We start from the raw sequence: 18,305 nt of genomic DNA, 5'->3' as shown, positions 1-18,305 counted from the left end.
CACTCCTGCAATACTGATGGAATAATGACCAAATGCTGACCGAGCGAAGGCGGATGTTCCACAGACAGGATCTGTTTTCTGTGGGTTATTGTTCTGATGGATTAGAGGAACGGCAAAATAATTAGCGACATCATCACAAATTTACTGCTAACACCCTCTCCACTCTGTCAGGGGGCTCTACTTGTATAAGCGTTTAATAGAACAGGTTCTGTAGACATCTATGTGGATTCAGCTGCCGACGGTGTAAAAGGAGTGCGCTTCTTCTTGACGCTAACATTGACCTGTAAGACTGAGTTATTTGGTCAGTTTTGGCCCCGTAACTGCCAAAATAAGTGAAGTGTGCAGTGATTCTTAGAGCGACGCCTGTCATCTGCATGTCATACTGACTCACAGTATTGTTTCACTACCACAGCAGACTCCCTATGTGTGTTACTGCAAAGCACAGTGTTCTACACCACTATAATTGCTCTCTGCAGCCAGGAAATAGTATATTTTAATGCGATTCAGCGCAATTATTTTTGAAAAATGTAATCAAATTTTTGAGATATTCGCTAATTTCTCATTTTTATTTTTATTTTCACTTAAATTTTTGTTTATATTATCCTGTATATTTTTGGTGTTTATTAAACATATCATATATATTGCCTAACTGTGTGACCTTCAGAGCGAATCACGTTAGTGTTGGGCATGAATATTTGAATCAAGAATTTTATCGCCACTTCGAGAATTTGCTAATATTTATAATATAGTGCTATATATTCGTATTCTCGAATATTCTAGATTTTCTTTCATCAGTAACCTCCCTTCTTGTTTGTGGGCCAATGAGAAGGCTGGAATGTCTTTGTCTCAGCTTAGCAACATCCCTAGCAACCAATAGGAAAGTTGCCTACCCCTTACTATATAAGCAGGTGAGCGTCCTTCACTCACTGCGCCTAATACTAAAATGGACGGCGCAGGCGTGGGATTTGCGGGGCACGGAGGAGACCGAGTATGTCAATCACCTTTACAAGGTCATGCCAAATGGTGAGAGAACGGAGCCTCTAGATGCTGCAGCATCGCCCCACTAGCACCTAGAGGCTCATTTGCATATTATAAAAGTAATTATTTAGCGAACGGCGGCAGGCAGGGAGATATAAGTCATACAGTTATGTTCTGCTGACATTAGCACATCGCTAATGTCAGCCAGCTACATAACGATTTTTCTGATGACAGAAACCATTTAATGACATTGGTTGTACTGTATGTTTGGGCCGTTGTCCTGCTGAAAAATAAATTTGCCATTCAGAAGCCTCCCTGATTAAATTGCATGATGAATATCTGTTTGCATTTCTCAACATTTAGGACACAATTAATCCTGACCAAATCCCCAACTTCATTTGCTGGAATTCAGCCCATTCTTTCAAGGAACCCCCACCATACCTATAGACACTCTGTATTGTATCACTCTCCAGCCCTATGATGAACAAACTGCCTTGTGTCACAGCCAAAAACTGTATTGAAAATTTTGACTCATTAGTCCAGAGCACCGAATGCCATTTTTCTGCATTTCAGTTCCTATGTTTTCATGTCTAGTTGAGTCACTTGGCTTTTTGCTTTGTCTCTAATTCTTCCATGAAGACAACTTCTTGTCAGATTTGTCCAACTAGTAGATGAGTGCACCTGGGCCCCGCTGGTTTCTGCCAGTTCTGAGCTAATGGCAATGCTGGACATCTGCTTTAAAAGAGAAGTAAGCATTTTATTTATTTATTTTATGCACTTATATAGCGCTACTATTTTCCGCAGTGCTTTACAGACATTACCAACTGTCCAACTGTCCCCAATGGGTCTCACAATCTAAATTCCCTATCAGTATGTCTTTGAAGTGAGGGAGGAAACCCACGTATACATAGGGAGAACATACAAACTCAAAACTGCAGATGTTGTCCTTGGCTGGATTCGAACCTAGGATCCCAGCGCTGCAATGCATGATGTGTCTTACACCTCCTGCACTGTTTCCACTGTGTCTGTGGTTCTTAACCACCTCAGCCCCCAGTGCTTAAACACCCTGAAAGACCAGGCCACTTTTTACACTTCTGACCTACACTACTTTCACCGTTTATTGCTCGGTCATGCAACTTACCACCCAAATGAATTTTACCTCCTTTTCTTCTCACTAATAGAGCTTTCATTTGGTGGTATTTCTTTGCTGCTGACATTTTTACTTTTTTTGTTATTAATCGAAATTTAACGATTTTTTTGCAAAAAAATGACATTTTTCACTTTCAGGTGTAAAATTTTGCAAAAAAAACGACATCCATATAGAAATTTTGCTCTAAATTTATAGTTCTACATGTCTTTGATAAAAAAAAAATGTTTGGGTAAAAAAAAAATGGTTTGGGTAAAAGTTATAGCGTTTACAAACTATGGTACAAAAATGTGAATTTCCGCTTTTTGAAGCAGCTCTGACTTTCTGAGCACCTGTCATGTTTCCTGAGGTTCTACAATGCCCAGACAGTACAAACACCCCACAAATGACCCCATTTCTGAAAGTAGACACCCTAAGGTATTCACTGATGGGCATAGTGAGTTCATAGAACTTTTTATTTTTTGTCACAAGTTAGCGGAAAATGATGATTTTTTTTTTTTTTTTTTTTTTTCTTACAAAGTCTCATATTCCACTAACTTGTGACAAAAAATAAAAAGTTCTATGAACTCACTATGCCCATCAGCGAATACCTTGGGGTCTCTTCTTTCCAAAATGGGGTCACTTGTGGGGTAGTTATACTGCCCTGGCATTCTAGGGGCCCAAATGTGTGGTAAGGAGTTTGAAATCAAATTCTGTAAAAATTGACCTGTGAAATCCGAAAGGTGCTCTTTGGAATATGGGCCCCTTTGCCCACCTAGGCTGCAAAAAAGTGTCACACATCTGGTATCTCCGTACTCAGGAGAAGGTGGGGAATGTGTTTTGGGGTGTCATTTTATATATACCCATGCTGGGTGAGAGAAATATCTTGGCAAAAGACAACTTTTCCCATTTTTTTATACAAAGTTGGCATTTGACCAAGATATTTATCTCACCCAGCATGGGTATATGTAAAAAGACACCCCAAAACACATTCCTCAACTTCTCCTGAGTACGGAGATACCAGATGTGTGACACTTTTTTGCAGCCTAGGTGGGCAAAGGGGCCCATATTCCAAAGAGCACCTTTCGGATTTCACAGGTCAATTTTTACAGAATTTGATTTCAAACTCCTTACCACACATTTGGGCCCCTAGAATGCCAGGGCAGTATAACTACCCCACAAGTGACCCCATTTTGGAAAGAAGAGACCCCAAGGTATTCGCTGATGGGCATAGTGAGTTCATGGAAGTTTTTATTTTTTGTCACAAGTTAGTGGAATATGAGACTTTGTATGAAAAAAAAAAAAAAAAAAAAAATCATCATTTTCCACTAACTTGTGACAAAAAATAAAAAATTCTAGGAACTAACCATGCCCCTCACGGAATACCTTGGGGTGTCTTCTTTCCAAAATGGGGTCACTTGTGGGGTAGTTATACTGCCCTGGCATTCTAGGGGCCCAAATGTGTGGTAAGGAGTTTGAAATCAAATTCAGTAAAAAATGACCTGTGAAATCCGAAAGGTGCTCTTTGGAATGTGGGCCCCTTTGCCCACCTAGGCTGCAAAAAAGTGTCACACATCTGGTATCTCCGTACTCAGGAGAAGGTGGGGAATGTGTTTTGGGGTGTCATTTTATATATACCCATGCTGGGTGAGAGAAATATCTTGGCAAAAGACAACTTTTCCCATTTTTTTATACAAAGTTGGCATTTGACCAAGATATTTATCTCACCCAGCATGGGTATATGTAAAAAGACACCCCAAAACACATTCCTCAACTTCTCCTGAGTACGGAGATACCAGATGTGTGACACTTTTTTGCAGCCTAGGTGGGCAAAGGGGCCCACATTCCAAAGAGCACCTTTCGGATTTCACAGGTCATTTTTTACTGAATTTGATTTCAAACTCCTTACCACACATTTGGGCCCCTAGAATGCCAGGGCAGTATAACTACCCCACAAGTGACCCCATTTTGGAAAGAAGAGACCCCAAGGTATTCGCTGATGGGCATAGTGAGTTCATGGAAGTTTTTATTTTTTGTCACAAGTTAGTGGAATATGAGACTTTGTATGAAAAAAAAAAAAAAAAAAAAAAATCATCATTTTCCACTAACTTGTGACTAAAAATTAAAAATTCTAGGAACTTGCCATGCCCCTCACGGAATACCTTGGGGTGTCTTCTTTCCAAAATGGGGTCACTTGTGGGGTAGTTATACTGCCCTGGCATTTTACAGGGGCCCTAATGTGTGGTAAGTAGGTAAATGACCTGTGAAATCCGAAAGGTGCTCTTTGGAATGTGGGCCCCTTTGCCCACCTAGGCTGCAAAAAAGTGTCACACATCTGGTATCTCCGTACTCAGGAGAAGGTGGGGAATGTGTTTTGGGGTGTCATTTTACATATACCCATGCTGGGTGAGAGAAATATCTTGGCAAAGACAACTTTTCCCATTTTTTTTATACAAAGTTTGCATTTGACCAAGATATTTATCTCACCCAGCATGGGTATATGTAAAAAGACACCCCAAAACACATTCCTCAACTTCTCCTGAGTACGGAGATACCAGATGTGTGACACTTTTTTGCAGCCTAGGTGGGCAAAGGGGCCCAAATTCCTTTTAGCAGGGCATTTTTAGACATTTGGATACCAGACTTCTTCTCACGCTTTGGGGCCCCTAAAATGCCAGGGCAGTATAAATACCCCACATGTGACCCCATTTTGGAAAGAAGACACCCCAAGGTATTCAATGAGGGGCATGGCGAGTTCATTGAAAAAAAAAAATTTTGGCACAAGTTAGCGGAAATTGATTTTTTTGATTTTGTTCTCACAAAGTCTCCCTTTCTGCTAACTTGGGACAAAAATTTCAATCTTTCATGGACTCAATATGCCCCTCAGCGAATACCTTGGGGTGTCTTCTTTCCAAAATGGTGTTATTTGTGGGGTGTTTGTACTGCCCTGGCATTTGAGGGTCTCCGCAATCATTACATGTATGCCCAGCATTAGGAGTTTCTGCTATTCTCCTTATATTGAGCATACGGGTAATGAGATTTTTTTTTTCCGTTCAGCCTCTGGGCTGAAAGAAAAAAATGAACGGCACAGATTTCTTCATTCGCATCGATCAATGTGGATGAAAAAATCTCGGCCAAAAAAAGAAAAAAGGAGGGGAAAGGCGTCTGCCAGGACATAGGAGCTCCGCCCAACATCCATACCCACTTCAGCTCGTATGCCCTGGCAAACCAGATTTCTCCATTCACATCAATCGATGTGGATGAATAAATCATTGCCGGGATTTTTTTTTTTATATATACAAAGTGTTTGCCAAAGTATATGAACACCGCCACCTCCTCAGCTCATATGCCTTGGCAAACATATCTTTTACTGCAGAGGAGAAATCTCGTCTTGCAGCGCCGCATACACCGACTTGCGTGTAATCTGACAGCAGCGCAATGCTTCTGTCCGAATGCACATCAGTGCTGCAGCTGGTCGATCGGATGGTCCACCTGGAAGGTAAAAAAAACAAAACAAAAAAGAAAAAACCAGGCCGCAAAGCAATAACTTTATTAACTTTAGAACAGAACATATTAACTTTTTTAAACTTTTTTAACTTTTTTACTTACCGGTAATTTTTTTTTTTTTTTTTTTTACCTTTATAGAACAAACCTCTCCTTCCCCATGGGACAATGTGCAAAGCGCAAATCGCCCAAAGATGTGGCGAAGTACGTTATGCACTTTATCCCAGGTGAAAGGAGAGGTTTGCAGCAGCTGTGAGAGAAAGGGCCCTAATAGCCCTGTGTGCCTGTCCTGGTGAGATGTGATCCCTATGCTAGGTGTACCTGTGTGTGGTACTTCCGGAAACACTCTCCTAAGCATAGGGCAGGGTGGTCCGGACAGTCAGGACAGAAATAGCGGGTGTCACGCCTTATTCCACTCCTGCTACAGACACAACATTTTTTTCGGGGTGGCGGTTGGGTTGAGGTACCAGCAACGACACTGGGGAAATGTCGCTCGTGTAGACGGCTAACTACACTGGTGGATGGGGCCACGGAACCTCCTGGGTAAAGGAGGTTCTCGATGATCTCTTCCTGGAATTTGAGGAAGGATCGTGTTCTCCCAGCCTTACTGTAGAGAACAAAACTATTGTAGAGCGCCAATTGAATTAAATATACAGACACCTTCTTATACCAGCGTCTGGTTCTGCGGGAAACTAAATAGGGAGCCAACATCTGGTCATTGAAGTCCACCCCTCCCATGAGCGCATTATAGTCGTGGACTGAGAGGGGCTTTTCAATGACACGGGTTGCCCTTTGAATTTGTATTGTCGTGTCTGCGTGAATGGAGGAGAGCATGTAAACGTCACGCTTGTCTCTCCATTTCACCGCGAGCAGTTCTTCGTTACACAAGGCAGCCCTCTCCCCCCTTGCAAGACGGGTGGTTACAAGCCGTTGGGGGAAGCCCACGCGACTAGTTCGCGCGGTGCCACAGGCGCAAATCCGTTCTAGAAACAAATGCCTAAAGAGGGCCACACTTGTGTAAAAATTGTCCACATAAAGATGGTACCCCTTGCCGAATAAGGGTGACACCAAGTCCCAGACTGTCTTCCCACTGCTCCCCAGGTAGTCAGGGCAACCGACCGGCTCCAGGGTCTGATCTTTTCCCTCATAGATCCGAAATTTGTGGGTATAGCCTGTGGCCCTTTCACAGAGCTTATACAATTTGACCCCATACCGGGCACGCTTGCTTGGGATGTACTGTTTGAAGCCAAGGCGCCCGGTAAAATGTATTAGGGACTCGTCTACGCAGATGTTTTGCTCAGGGGTATACAAATCTGCAAATTTCTGGTTGAAATGGTCTATGAGGGGCCGAATTTTGTGGAGCCGGTCAAAAGCTGGGTGGCCTCTGGGACGGGAGGTGGTGTTGTCGCTAAAGTGCAGGAAACGCAGGATGGCCTCAAATCGTGTCCTGGACATAGCAGCAGAGAACATGGGCATGTGATGAATTGGGTGCGTTGACCAATATGACCGCAATTCATGCTTTTTTGTCAGGCCCATGTTGAGGAGAAGGCCCAGAAAAATTTTAAGTTCGGAAACTTGGACTGGTTTCCACCGGAAAGGCTGGGCATAAAAGCTTCCCGGGTTTGCGGTTATAAATTGTGTGGCATATTGGTTGGTCTCTGCCACGACTAAGTCCAAGAGCTCCGCAGTCAAGAACAGCTCAAAAAATCCCAGGGCCGTACTGATCTGAGCCGTCTCAACCCGAACTCCAGACTGGGCGGTGAAAGGGGGAACTACTGGTGCGGCTGAAGTTGGTGACTGCCAATCAGGGTTTGCCAGCACCTCAGGGATTCTAGGGGCTCTACGGGCCTGTCTGTGCGGTGGCTGCGACGGGGTAACTAGTGCACGTGCCACCGTACCAGCTTCAACTGCCCTTCTGGTGCTCGCTACTTCACCATGTTGTACGGCAGTGCTGGTACTAGGTCCAGGAAGGGCTGCGCTGCTGGTGTATGCCTCACCACGTGATCCGGCAGCGACAGCCCCACTCTGCTGCTCTTGAAGCGGATCCTGCATAACCTGTGGTCTAGCGACACGGGGCCGGGTACGCCTGGTGCTGCCAGGGACCTCAACCTCCTCGTCCGAACTTTGGGTCAGAGAGCCACTGCTTTCTACAGGTTCATATTCTGACCCGCTAGATTCATCAGATGAGGGTTCCCACTCCTCATCCGACTGGGTCAGAATCCTGTAGGCCTCTTCAGAAGAATACCCCCTGTTTGACATTTGGACTACTAAATTTAGGGGTATTCCCTGAGACTACCCAAGAAAAAAAGCAAGCCTGTCTTACAAAGGGGAGGCTAGCGAAGTACCGGAGGCCGCTGCGGTTGATAAAAAATATCAAAACTGATTTTTTTATCGCCGCAGAGCGTGTAAAGTGAATGTGCAGTGATCAAAAAAAAAAATTTTTTTGTCACTGCGGTGGGGCGGGCGTGGGTGAACGCACGTGTGGGCGACCGATCAGGCCTGATCGGGCAAACACTGCGTTTTGGGTGGAGGGCGAACTAAAGTGACACTAATACTATTATAGATCTGACCGTGATCAGTTTTGATCACTTACAGATACTATAAAAGTACAAATGCTGATTAGCGATACGCTAAACAGCGAATAAAAGTGACTGCGGTGCGGTGGGGTGGGCGCTAACTGACGCTAACTACCTAACCAAGGGGCCTAAACTATCCCTAAAACCTAACAGCCAATACTAGTGAAAAAAAAAAGTGTCAGTTTACACTGATCACTTTTTGTCTTTCACTAAGTGATTGACAGGGGGCGATCAAGGGGTTAATTTGGATGATGGGGGTGATGGATGGTGATCAGGGGCTAAGGGCAGTGTTTGGTGTGTACTCACAGTGATGTCTGCTTCTCTGCTGGATCCAACCGACGAAAAGGACCAGCAGAGAAGCAGAGAAGCCATATAACAGATCATATTTACTAATATGATCTGTTATCTGGCTTGTGATTCGATTTTTTAAAAATCAGCAACCTGCCAGCGACGATCATTGGCTGGCAGGTTGCTGATGAAATACTCCTCTAACTTTTGCCGGCCCGCGATGCGCATGCGCGGGCCGGCTGTGACCGAAATCTCGCGTCTCGCGAGATGACGCGCCGGCGCGTCCAGGAGGAATGAATCAACCACCTCCAGGACGCGTCTGTGCGTACAGCGGTCCGGAGGTGGTTAATGTTGCCCATTTCTTTGTGCCTCTTCAAAAGAGCTTGAAAAGTCCATCTTGATACCTCAGTCTGCTTATGAAATCTTTGCGCAGAATAGACCTTGCTGATGCTCAGTCTTGTTTCTGTGCTCAGCCTTGCCGTGGCGTTTGACTTGTGACATGAAATTGCCTTCCACAACCTCACCTTTGTAGCAGAGTTTGGCTGTTCCTCACCCAGTTTTAAGCCTGCTGTTTCCATTTCAGTTAATGACTGTGTTTCAACCTACATATGAAAATAAAAATAATTATCACTTGTTTGGTATAGTTGCTTAATCATACACCTGACTATAATCCTACAAAATCCCAGACTTTTTGTAAGTGTACCTAGAATAATTGATGCTGTTTTGAAGGCAAAGGTGGTAACACAAAAAAATGTATTTGATTTAGATTTCTGATTTGTTTATTCAACTTGCAGTTTTTTAAATGCTAATAAAATATGAATGCTTCTATTTTTTAAAGCATTCTTTCTTCTCAGTGTTCTTTCCAAACCTGCCTACAACTTTTGCACTGTACTGTATAGAGTTTTGTGTGAAAAGATCCAACAAAACACGTAATTTGTACATTTAAACCTTTGCTTTTTCTGAACTAAAGACCACCTCATCATGTGCAATTATCAGTGACTGACAGCTATCTCTCTTTACACACTTACACAGGGAATGTATAATCACTGATAAGAGGGTCCCCGTGTACAATGAAGTAAAAAAATAAATTAGATATAAATGAATAAATAAATGGCAAGAAACTTTTCCCCCAATATGCCAATCTACTGAGCTTCACCTGCTTTATACTGCCTGCAGATTGCACTACATTTTGTGGTGTCAGGTTCTCTTTAACTACTGTAATTGGGACACAGTTTGCACTGTGAAGAAACATATAGATTTTATTTTCCATTGATACTGCTGCAGTTTAAAGAACTGGAGCTGCTGACTATTTTAATTACTATTGAGCGACAATAAAATGACTATATTTATTGTATATTATTGTGTTCGCTGCATTGCTTTTCTTTTTTTCCACTATAGACTAGAATCTAAGGGTCATGTCACTCTAGCACTCTGTGTTTATTTAATTTATTATTTTGAGATATCTGTGAAGGTTCCCAGTCTTCCAGGTCATGGAATATCAATAGTAATAAGCATGAGAAAGTAGACTTGTATTTTCTATTGAAGACATTTCAGTAGTCATTTAACTGGCTTTCTCAATGACAGAAAACCAGTCAGATGACTAGAGAAACGTCTTCAAGAGAAATTATAAGTCCAGTTGCTCTGACTTTTTACTAATAATGATAATTATTAAGAGGATTTGAGGATATGAACTGTACTGAGATAGGGCGGTGTGACATGAGATCTAGGGGTGGAGAGAGAGGTAACAATTTTTTATTTATATAGTTATATATTTTTTTCTTATTTTTTTGTATGTGTTTAATTGTTTGATTTTTTTTGTCCTATGTCGTAAGTGTGGGGAAAAAAGGAAAATAAATAAATAATAAAGGAATAAAAAAAGAATTATGATAATTAGACATCTTTCATGCTTCACTGCATAAATATCAATGTCAATTTACATTACTTATTTTCATAACATAGCTAGACTGGCATTGATTAATTTTATACAGAATATTAAAAAAACTGATGAGATAACTATTAACTAATAAAATGTATTTAATAGGGTTGAGCGAAAAGTTCGGGTCTGTATCGAACTTTAGGTTTTTCGGACCCCGGACCTGAACTTTTCAATGAAGGTTCGGGTTTGGTGTTCGGCGAGTTAATGGCGCTTTTTGAAAGGCGGCAGAGCAGCCAATCAACAAGCGTTTAACTCGTGTGCCCTTAGAAGCCATCACAGCCATGCCTACTAATGGCATGGCTGTGATTGGCCAGTGCAGCATGTGACCCAGCCTCTATATAAGCTGGAGTCACGTAGCGCTGCACGTCATTTTGCTCTTATTAGTGTAGGGATAGGATGCTGCTGCTGTGAGGGAGAGAATAGGACAGAATCTTTAATCTGAAGTGCTTGTTAACTCAGCGATCTACCTAGATTTTGTTTTGTGGGAGCAATGCACAATCTTTTTACCCTGCCCTGAGCCCAGTGACCCAGAAAAAGAACTTTTATGCGTCTGTTAGTTAGGTGGGTGGCGGCGACCATTTTATGCAAGTTCTGTGCACCAACACAGCATATGTGCATTTGTGAAAGTCAAATAGAAGCTTTAAATACTGCAATTATTTTCTGGGTTTAAAAAAATCACCCATTTTTGGCAAGACCCTCCATCTGGGACGAATGCAGCATTAGTCAGTGTGCAATTTAAGCTTGAAATACTGCAATAATTTTCTGGGTTTTAAAAAACACCCTTTTTGGGCAAAATAAATTTTAAAGCCCTTGTTGCATTTGTCAGTGTGAAATTCAAGCGCTAGATACTACTGTCATACTTTGTTATTAAAAAAAACACCCATTTAGGGGAAAATACTAAATTTGTGGCCTTGGCTGCATCTGTCATTGTTAAATACAAGCTTGAAATAAAGCAATTATTTTTCTGGGTTTAAAAAAGTACCCCAAGTACTCCATCTGGGGCCTATGCAGGTTTTGTCAGTGTGTAATATAAGCTTGAAATACTTCAATAATTTTCTGGGTTTAAGAAAGCACCTATTTTTAGCAATACCCTCCATCTGGGGCCTATGCAGCATTAGTCAGTGTAGAGTTTATGCTTGAAATACTGCAATAATTTTCTGGGTTTTAAAAAACACCCTTTTTGGGCAAAATACAAAATTTACAGCCCTTGTTGCATCTCTCAGTGTGAAATACAAGCGTTAGATACTGCTATCATATTCTGTTATTAAAAAAACACCCGATTTGGGCCAAATACTAAATTTGCGGCCTTGGTTGCATCTATCAGTTTGTGATAAAAGCTTAAAATACAGCAATAATATTCTGGGTTTAAAAAAACACCCATTTTGGGCAAAATACTGAATGTTGCAGCCTTAGCTGTATCTGTCAGTGTGAGATACACGCATTAGATACTGTTGTTCTATTCTGTTATTGAAAAAACACCCAAAAAGAAATATGAGAAATATGAGGAGAGCGTCAAATAAGGCTTCGTTCACATCACCGTTTGGCTTTCCGTTATATTCTTCCGTTCAGAGGATGAATAAAACGGAAAATAACGACTCCGTTTAAAATCCCATTCACTTGTATTGATTTCACACTCCGTTTGGCACCATTCCGTCACCTTTACGTTAATTTAGACGGAAAAAATAATCCTACATGCAGGACTTTTTCTCCCGTCTCAAATAACGGATTCACAACGTATCCGTTACTTTTTGCATTGTAGTCAATGAGTAACGGATTGAAACGGAGTACATTGTATGTGATCCTGTATGCACTCCGTTATTCTGTTCCGTTTTTAGTTCTGAGCATGCTCAAATGGAAAAGTCTTCTGTCTGCAAAAGTTCTCTAGTGACTGAAAAAAGTGACCATCACCTGACCCTCCCAGCGACCATCTTTAAATCTTTACTATATGAGACCACACTGCAGAAAGCTTGTCTAGTCAAAAAAAAGTAAGTAAAAGTTTAATGCAAGTTTAAAAAAGTGTAAAATCATGTTCATACCAAATGTATTGTTGCAGGATAGCATGAAATATTTGCGTACAGTAATGTCAGCCACATCTCTCCACATCCACAATAATCCATTGAATACCATGGACATAGCCACGATGTGTGTGCAGTTTTTTAGCCCCTGTGCTTATTAATGTACAGTACTATGTTATGGCTCTGTGACCATACTGTGAACTGCACACGATGGCTTCACAATGCAAAAGAACAGACCCTGTGCACTCCATTTTGCGCATGTTTCCGTGCAATTTCTGATTAGTGCCTCCATTTTAAAAATGGTCGTATTGGGCATATAGCATACACATTCAAGCCAATCGGTATGAGGCCAGACATTTGCTTGTCTGATGAATCTACACACCTATAGTTTTCAGTCTGATATACAGGCACGCTTATTGGAATCAATTGCCCAATGTGACAAAAGTTGTCCTGAAAATTATTTTTTTTCATGCCTAAAGTATAGCTTGCTATCCAGCAAGTGCAATGTTCTCAGTATGGGAACAGGTCTGTGTTCCTTCTTTTCCATCATAACACGTGTTGAATAATGGATGTCAATGTAGTTTTTTATTTAATTACTAAAATCAAGTATTTAGATTTTTTCAGAAATGTCACAAAACAGCAGTGACCACAGTACCCCTCCATTGGAGATTGTGGTAAGTAGACAGATTTTTTCTCTGTCTCTCAGTCTTTTCTCTGTTTGTCTGTCTCTCTCTGTGTCTCGCGCTCTGTCTATCTATCTCTGTGTCATATATAATATATATGTATATACAGTACAGACCAAAAGTTTGGACACACCTTCTCATTCAAAGAGTTTTCTTTATTTTCATGACTATGAATTAACACATGTGGAATTATATACATAACAAACAAGTGTGAAACAACAGAAAATATGTCATATTCTAGGTTCTTCAAAGTAGCCACCTTTTGCTTTGATTACTGCTTTGCACACTCTTGGCATTCTCTTGATGAGCTTCAAGAGGTAGTCACCTGAAATGGTCTTACAACAGTCTTGAAGGAGTTCCAAGAGATGCTTAGCACTTGTTGGCCCTTTTGCCTTCACTTTGCGGTCCAGCTCACCCCAAACCATCTCGATTGGGTTCAGGTCCGTTGACTGTGGAGGCCAGGTCATCTGGCGCAGCACTCCATCACTCTCCTTCATGGTCAAATAGCCCTTACTTTCAAAGTTTTCCCAATTTTTCGGCTGACTGACCTTCATTTCTTAAAGTAATGATGGCCACTCATTTTTCTTTACTTAGCTGCTTTTTTCTTGCCATACTACAAATTCTAACAGTCTATTCAGTAGGACTATCAGCTGTGTATCCATCTGACTTCTCCTCAACGCAACTGATGGTCCCAACCCCATTTATAAGGCAAGAAATCCCACTTATTAAACCTGACAGGGCACACCTGTGAAGTGAAAACCATTTCAGGGGACTACCTCTTGAAGATCATCAAGAGAATGCCAAGAGTGTGCAAAGCAGTAATCAAAGCAAAAGGTGGCTACTTTGAAGAACCTAGAATATGACATATTTTCAGTTGTTTCACACTTGTTTGTTATGTATATAATTCAACATGTGTTAATTCATAGTTTTGATGCCTTCAGTGTGAATCTACAATTTTCATAGTCATGAAAAAAAAAGAAAACTCTTTGAATGAGAAGGTGTGTCCAAACTTTTTGGTCTGTACTGTATATATATATATATATATATTCTAATAAATTTTTGTCAAACAATATTTCAGGAGCAATCATCATCTAGCGGGTCACAGGATGAAACGGAGAGGACACACTCCCAAATGGAGACAGTATGTATTTAGAAAATGGGGCATACTATACCCTAATACTAAATACTACTTTAACACTAGATAAAAAAAAATATATATTGTTTTATAGGAATTCAGCCAAAGACAACCTGCAACAGATGTGGGCAGGACAACTACTCACGAGCCAAGACAGGTATACGTGAATAGCAATGGAAAGAGATGCTAATAAAGTTTACAGCATAATAATTTCTAACCATTTCTCCTCCAGCAGTCATTTCTCCTCCAGCAACAAGACCACGTGGCCCAGTTCCTAGGGGTCATGGAAGGAGGTCATGGCCGTGGTCGCTGTGGGACTGTGAGTATATATTTTCTTCCGTTATAGATGCTCAATCTCTGCCACTCCAGTAGCGGTGAAACTACAACTCACACCATGTTGCATTCTTCCATATGATGTTCCAAGAACACCAAGTGTGCATCCTGGCAGAGTTTCTCCACAGCTGGAGTGTTGTTGGTTTCACATCAAACTTAATTAATTATCACTGTCTATAGGGTTCCAGAAGTCACTCGGATGAGGATATTCCAACAAACATCCATTTTGACCAGGAACTCCTCATCCATCTCGTGGAGGAGAGACCAGCACTATGGGACCAGTCCCAGCGGCTTCATGCGGACCACATAGCCCCCGGCGTATGTGGTCTGAAATTTTTAGAGCCCTAGTGGAAAACTGGGAGAATATGACTGACCGTCAACAACAGGCTTGTGGTGAGTTGACTACAGTGCCAACAGAACCTCTGATGTTATTTACATGTATAATAAATAAGTGTTTTTAATTCAATAGGGGAGATCATAGTGATTCGGTGGAGGTCAATGAGGGATCGCTTTATCTGCGACCTCCACACAGAAAGAGACCTTCCGAGCGGATCCGGGGCGAGGAACATTCGGACCTACCGATACGCTCCCCTGCTGCAGTTCCTGAGAAGGTCTGCAGAAATGAGACAGTAAGTAATTTTGTGATTACATTTTGCAATGGGCCAAAAATTTATTTTTGTTTTTTCTCTTTGTAGGACTCACTCAAGCACTCTTCAGCCCTCGGAAGAGGAAACAGTACAGGCTGCTGGAGCTTCTGTCAATGAAAATCCTGTTCCACAAACAGACGATCCCCTACCTGTTCCATCTGCTACTATGGAAACTGCAGAACATCAAGTAGACAGTGCTTTTGCAGGAGTACGTAGGAGGCATGGAACAGGTAGGAGAATTTTTGCGGAGATAGAAGACCTAGCAAAAATTGTAAGGGACAATTTGAAGAGAGTAGAAGATAACATGTTTAGGACTAAGGAGGAGATTCTGAACCACATCCGGACTCTGGAGGGGGCGGGGCGGCCGGATCCCCTTACTCCTAATCAGAGTTTTCTTTTAACTCTCGCTCCGTGGATGGATCGTCTGTCTCTGGAAGAGAATTTTCAATGTCGGATGGCATTGACGCAAACCATGTTTAATTTTGTGCACCGCCCCCCATCCCAGACATATCCACCACGACCCTCTTTTCCCACACCACATTCTTATGCCCCATCCCAATACTACCAACCTTCAAATACTTATTTTCACAGACCACAGTCTTATGGCCCATCGTATTCAAACCAACCAATGCCTTATCCTCCTTCCACTTCTTTCTCCACTTGCCAATTCAATCCCCCCTCTCGGTCCAGTACCCCAACCTATACTGCGGGGAGTGTTTCTCCCTCTTTCTTTCCAGCTCCTCACACTTTTACCACTCCATCTACTTCACATTCGCCCCATTCATCTCAGGTGTCTGACTCTCATTCGCTACACACTCCACGGCCCCCGACTCCTGCACAACATTCAACATCGTTTGATACTTTTATGAGTGCCTTGATGGAGTATCATGACACTGACAGAGGGTCCAGCAGTCCACACGGTCAATAAAGTGGCTACCACCAAAAGAAATAATTCATGTTTGCCCATGTTAGGCAGTTTCTACAATGTTTCCCCATTTGGGGACTGTTATTTTATATATTGAAATATTTTATTACTCAAAACAATGATTTAAAACAAATTTTATTATATGCAAAGAGTAAAAACGTTTAACGATAAAAAATACTTGAAGTTGTTTTTTTTAAAACTAACAAAACCAAATGGTATGTGTTCTCACATTTGAGAAATACATTTTATAATTCTTTGACATTAATAGATAGGTCTACACATGACAACAGAACACTGTAAAGACATAATGGGGTTAAAAAAATTATAGTCAAGTGATGCGCACACACACACACAGCATCATAAACTTGTAGCATGGACAAGTAGTTTAGATAATTTGCTCCTGCCAAGGAACTGAACCAGCAGGGGACGTAAAATATTGAGCAAAGCTGTCCCGCAAACTGTTAACTGCCGTGGTTGAAAGTGGACCAGTAGCATTTTCTTGTGCATTGGGACTGAGGGCCCAGATTCAAAACTCAATGGTTCATGTGTTTGGCAATAGTTATGCAGAATCACACAGGCTTTTATAACATCGTCAATACAGTCTGTTTTCAATTGAATAGGTCTGGTGAATATTCTCCATCGGTTGGTCAGTATCCCAAATGCACATTCGGCCATACGTCTTGCCCTTGTGAGTTTGTAATAATTTAGTCCACGGCTTTCATACGGCTTCAACAGATTAAATGACATTTAAAAGGCCTCATCGCCAATCAACACAAATGGCATGTTACATTCAGTAGTTCCAGGTAAAGAACGAGGATTGGGGAAACTAAAATTACCAGAGTATACTCTATGTCCCATATTAGAGTTCTTGAAGACTTTAGAGTCATTGGTCCGGCCGAAGGCCCCAATATCCACAGCCACAAATTTGTACTGCGTATCCGCAATCGCCATCAAAATTAGAAGTATTTTTTATAGTTAAAAAACAATGAACAACTACCCGGAGGTTTTAAAATCCTAATGTGTTTCCCATCGACGGCTCCTAGGCAGTTGGGAAATTGGGTTATCTCATAAAATGTGGTCGCTATTTCTGTCTACTGTTGTGTTGTTGGATGTGGAATATAATCCTCACGAAGCAGATCCCAGATTGCTTTACATGTGTACATTGTACTATGTAGGAAATGGTCGATTTACCCAGGCAAAACTGGAAGTGCAGACTTGATAGACTTTCACCAGTGGCAAGAAATCTAAAATATAAGGAAAAACAATTTTAAATTCTCTGTTTGCTCCAGAAATCAACATAATAGCATATTTGAAAGTATTATTAGAACATCGCAACGTGACACCACGCTCTCCCTAGCTCATGACAGTCTACTGTTATATACACTTTTGCTTGAACATCATATCAAAGCTCTGAAAAAAAAAAATGTAAAGTAAAAAAGTAAATAAAAGTACATTTACCTTAGGGTAACCATTAAGCGTTCTTCTGGTGACACGCTACGTCTGAATTTGGTATTCCTTCTACGTAGACGTTGTTGTAGTTTCAGCACAAGATGGTCAAAGCTTGACACACTCAGACGTAGATAATCAAAAAAAATTTCAGGGTGACGGCGAAGATCTTGATATAAAGTGGAGAATACTCCTCTTGTGCATCGTGCTGAGGTTATTGGATGAACCCAATATCTTCTTCTCTGGGATTGTAATTGCCTTTGTTTCCATTTCATCCTTAGGATAAAATAATCCAACGAAAAAAACTGATCAGCCAACAGCATTTCAAGCTTGCAATCCCTAAAGCCACAACTCAAATTGTACAAGGACGTATCCATGTATATATACTGTCTGAAAGTGGGAGGAAACTAATGGATAAAAAAACTAAAAGATCCATCATAAATTAATGAATAACGGATAATAACGGAAAGCAAACGGATACATTATGTCATTTTTTTTTTAAGGGATCCGCTTGGTCTATCCGTTAAATTAACGCAATATATGTTGTCAGTTACTGTCAGTTGGCTTTCCGTTATTGTAATGATTTCCGTTAATTAGAACGGATTACATATAGAACGGAAAATCAAACGGTAATGTGAACGATGCCTTAGGGACGTGGCCCAGGTCGTGGTGCTGCTGGTGGAGCTCCTGTTGCAGGGAGAGGACGTGGTCGA

At 41.4% G+C, this 18,305-nt stretch overlaps 1 protein-coding gene and 1 long non-coding RNA gene across 2 annotated transcripts in view; both read left to right on the top strand.

Moving 5' to 3' along the window:
- The window catches only part of LOC120989893 (bifunctional heparan sulfate N-deacetylase/N-sulfotransferase 3-like), a 607,584-nt gene that overhangs the window by 148,448 nt on the left and 440,831 nt on the right, over positions 1–18,305 (top strand). The window lies entirely within an intron of this gene.
- LOC120989894 lies at positions 13,048–14,453 on the top strand. Its single transcript, XR_005776338.1, has 3 exons — positions 13,048–13,097; positions 14,185–14,247; positions 14,336–14,453. It is a non-coding gene; the product is annotated as an uncharacterized LOC120989894 (long non-coding RNA).

The sequence above is a fragment of the Bufo bufo genome, chromosome 2, assembly GCF_905171765.1.
Source record: "Bufo bufo chromosome 2, aBufBuf1.1, whole genome shotgun sequence".
Taxonomy (NCBI): Eukaryota; Metazoa; Chordata; class Amphibia; order Anura; family Bufonidae; genus Bufo; species Bufo bufo.
Note: the sequence above shows the minus strand (reverse complement) of the source record. Positions and strands in the feature narration are given on the sequence as shown.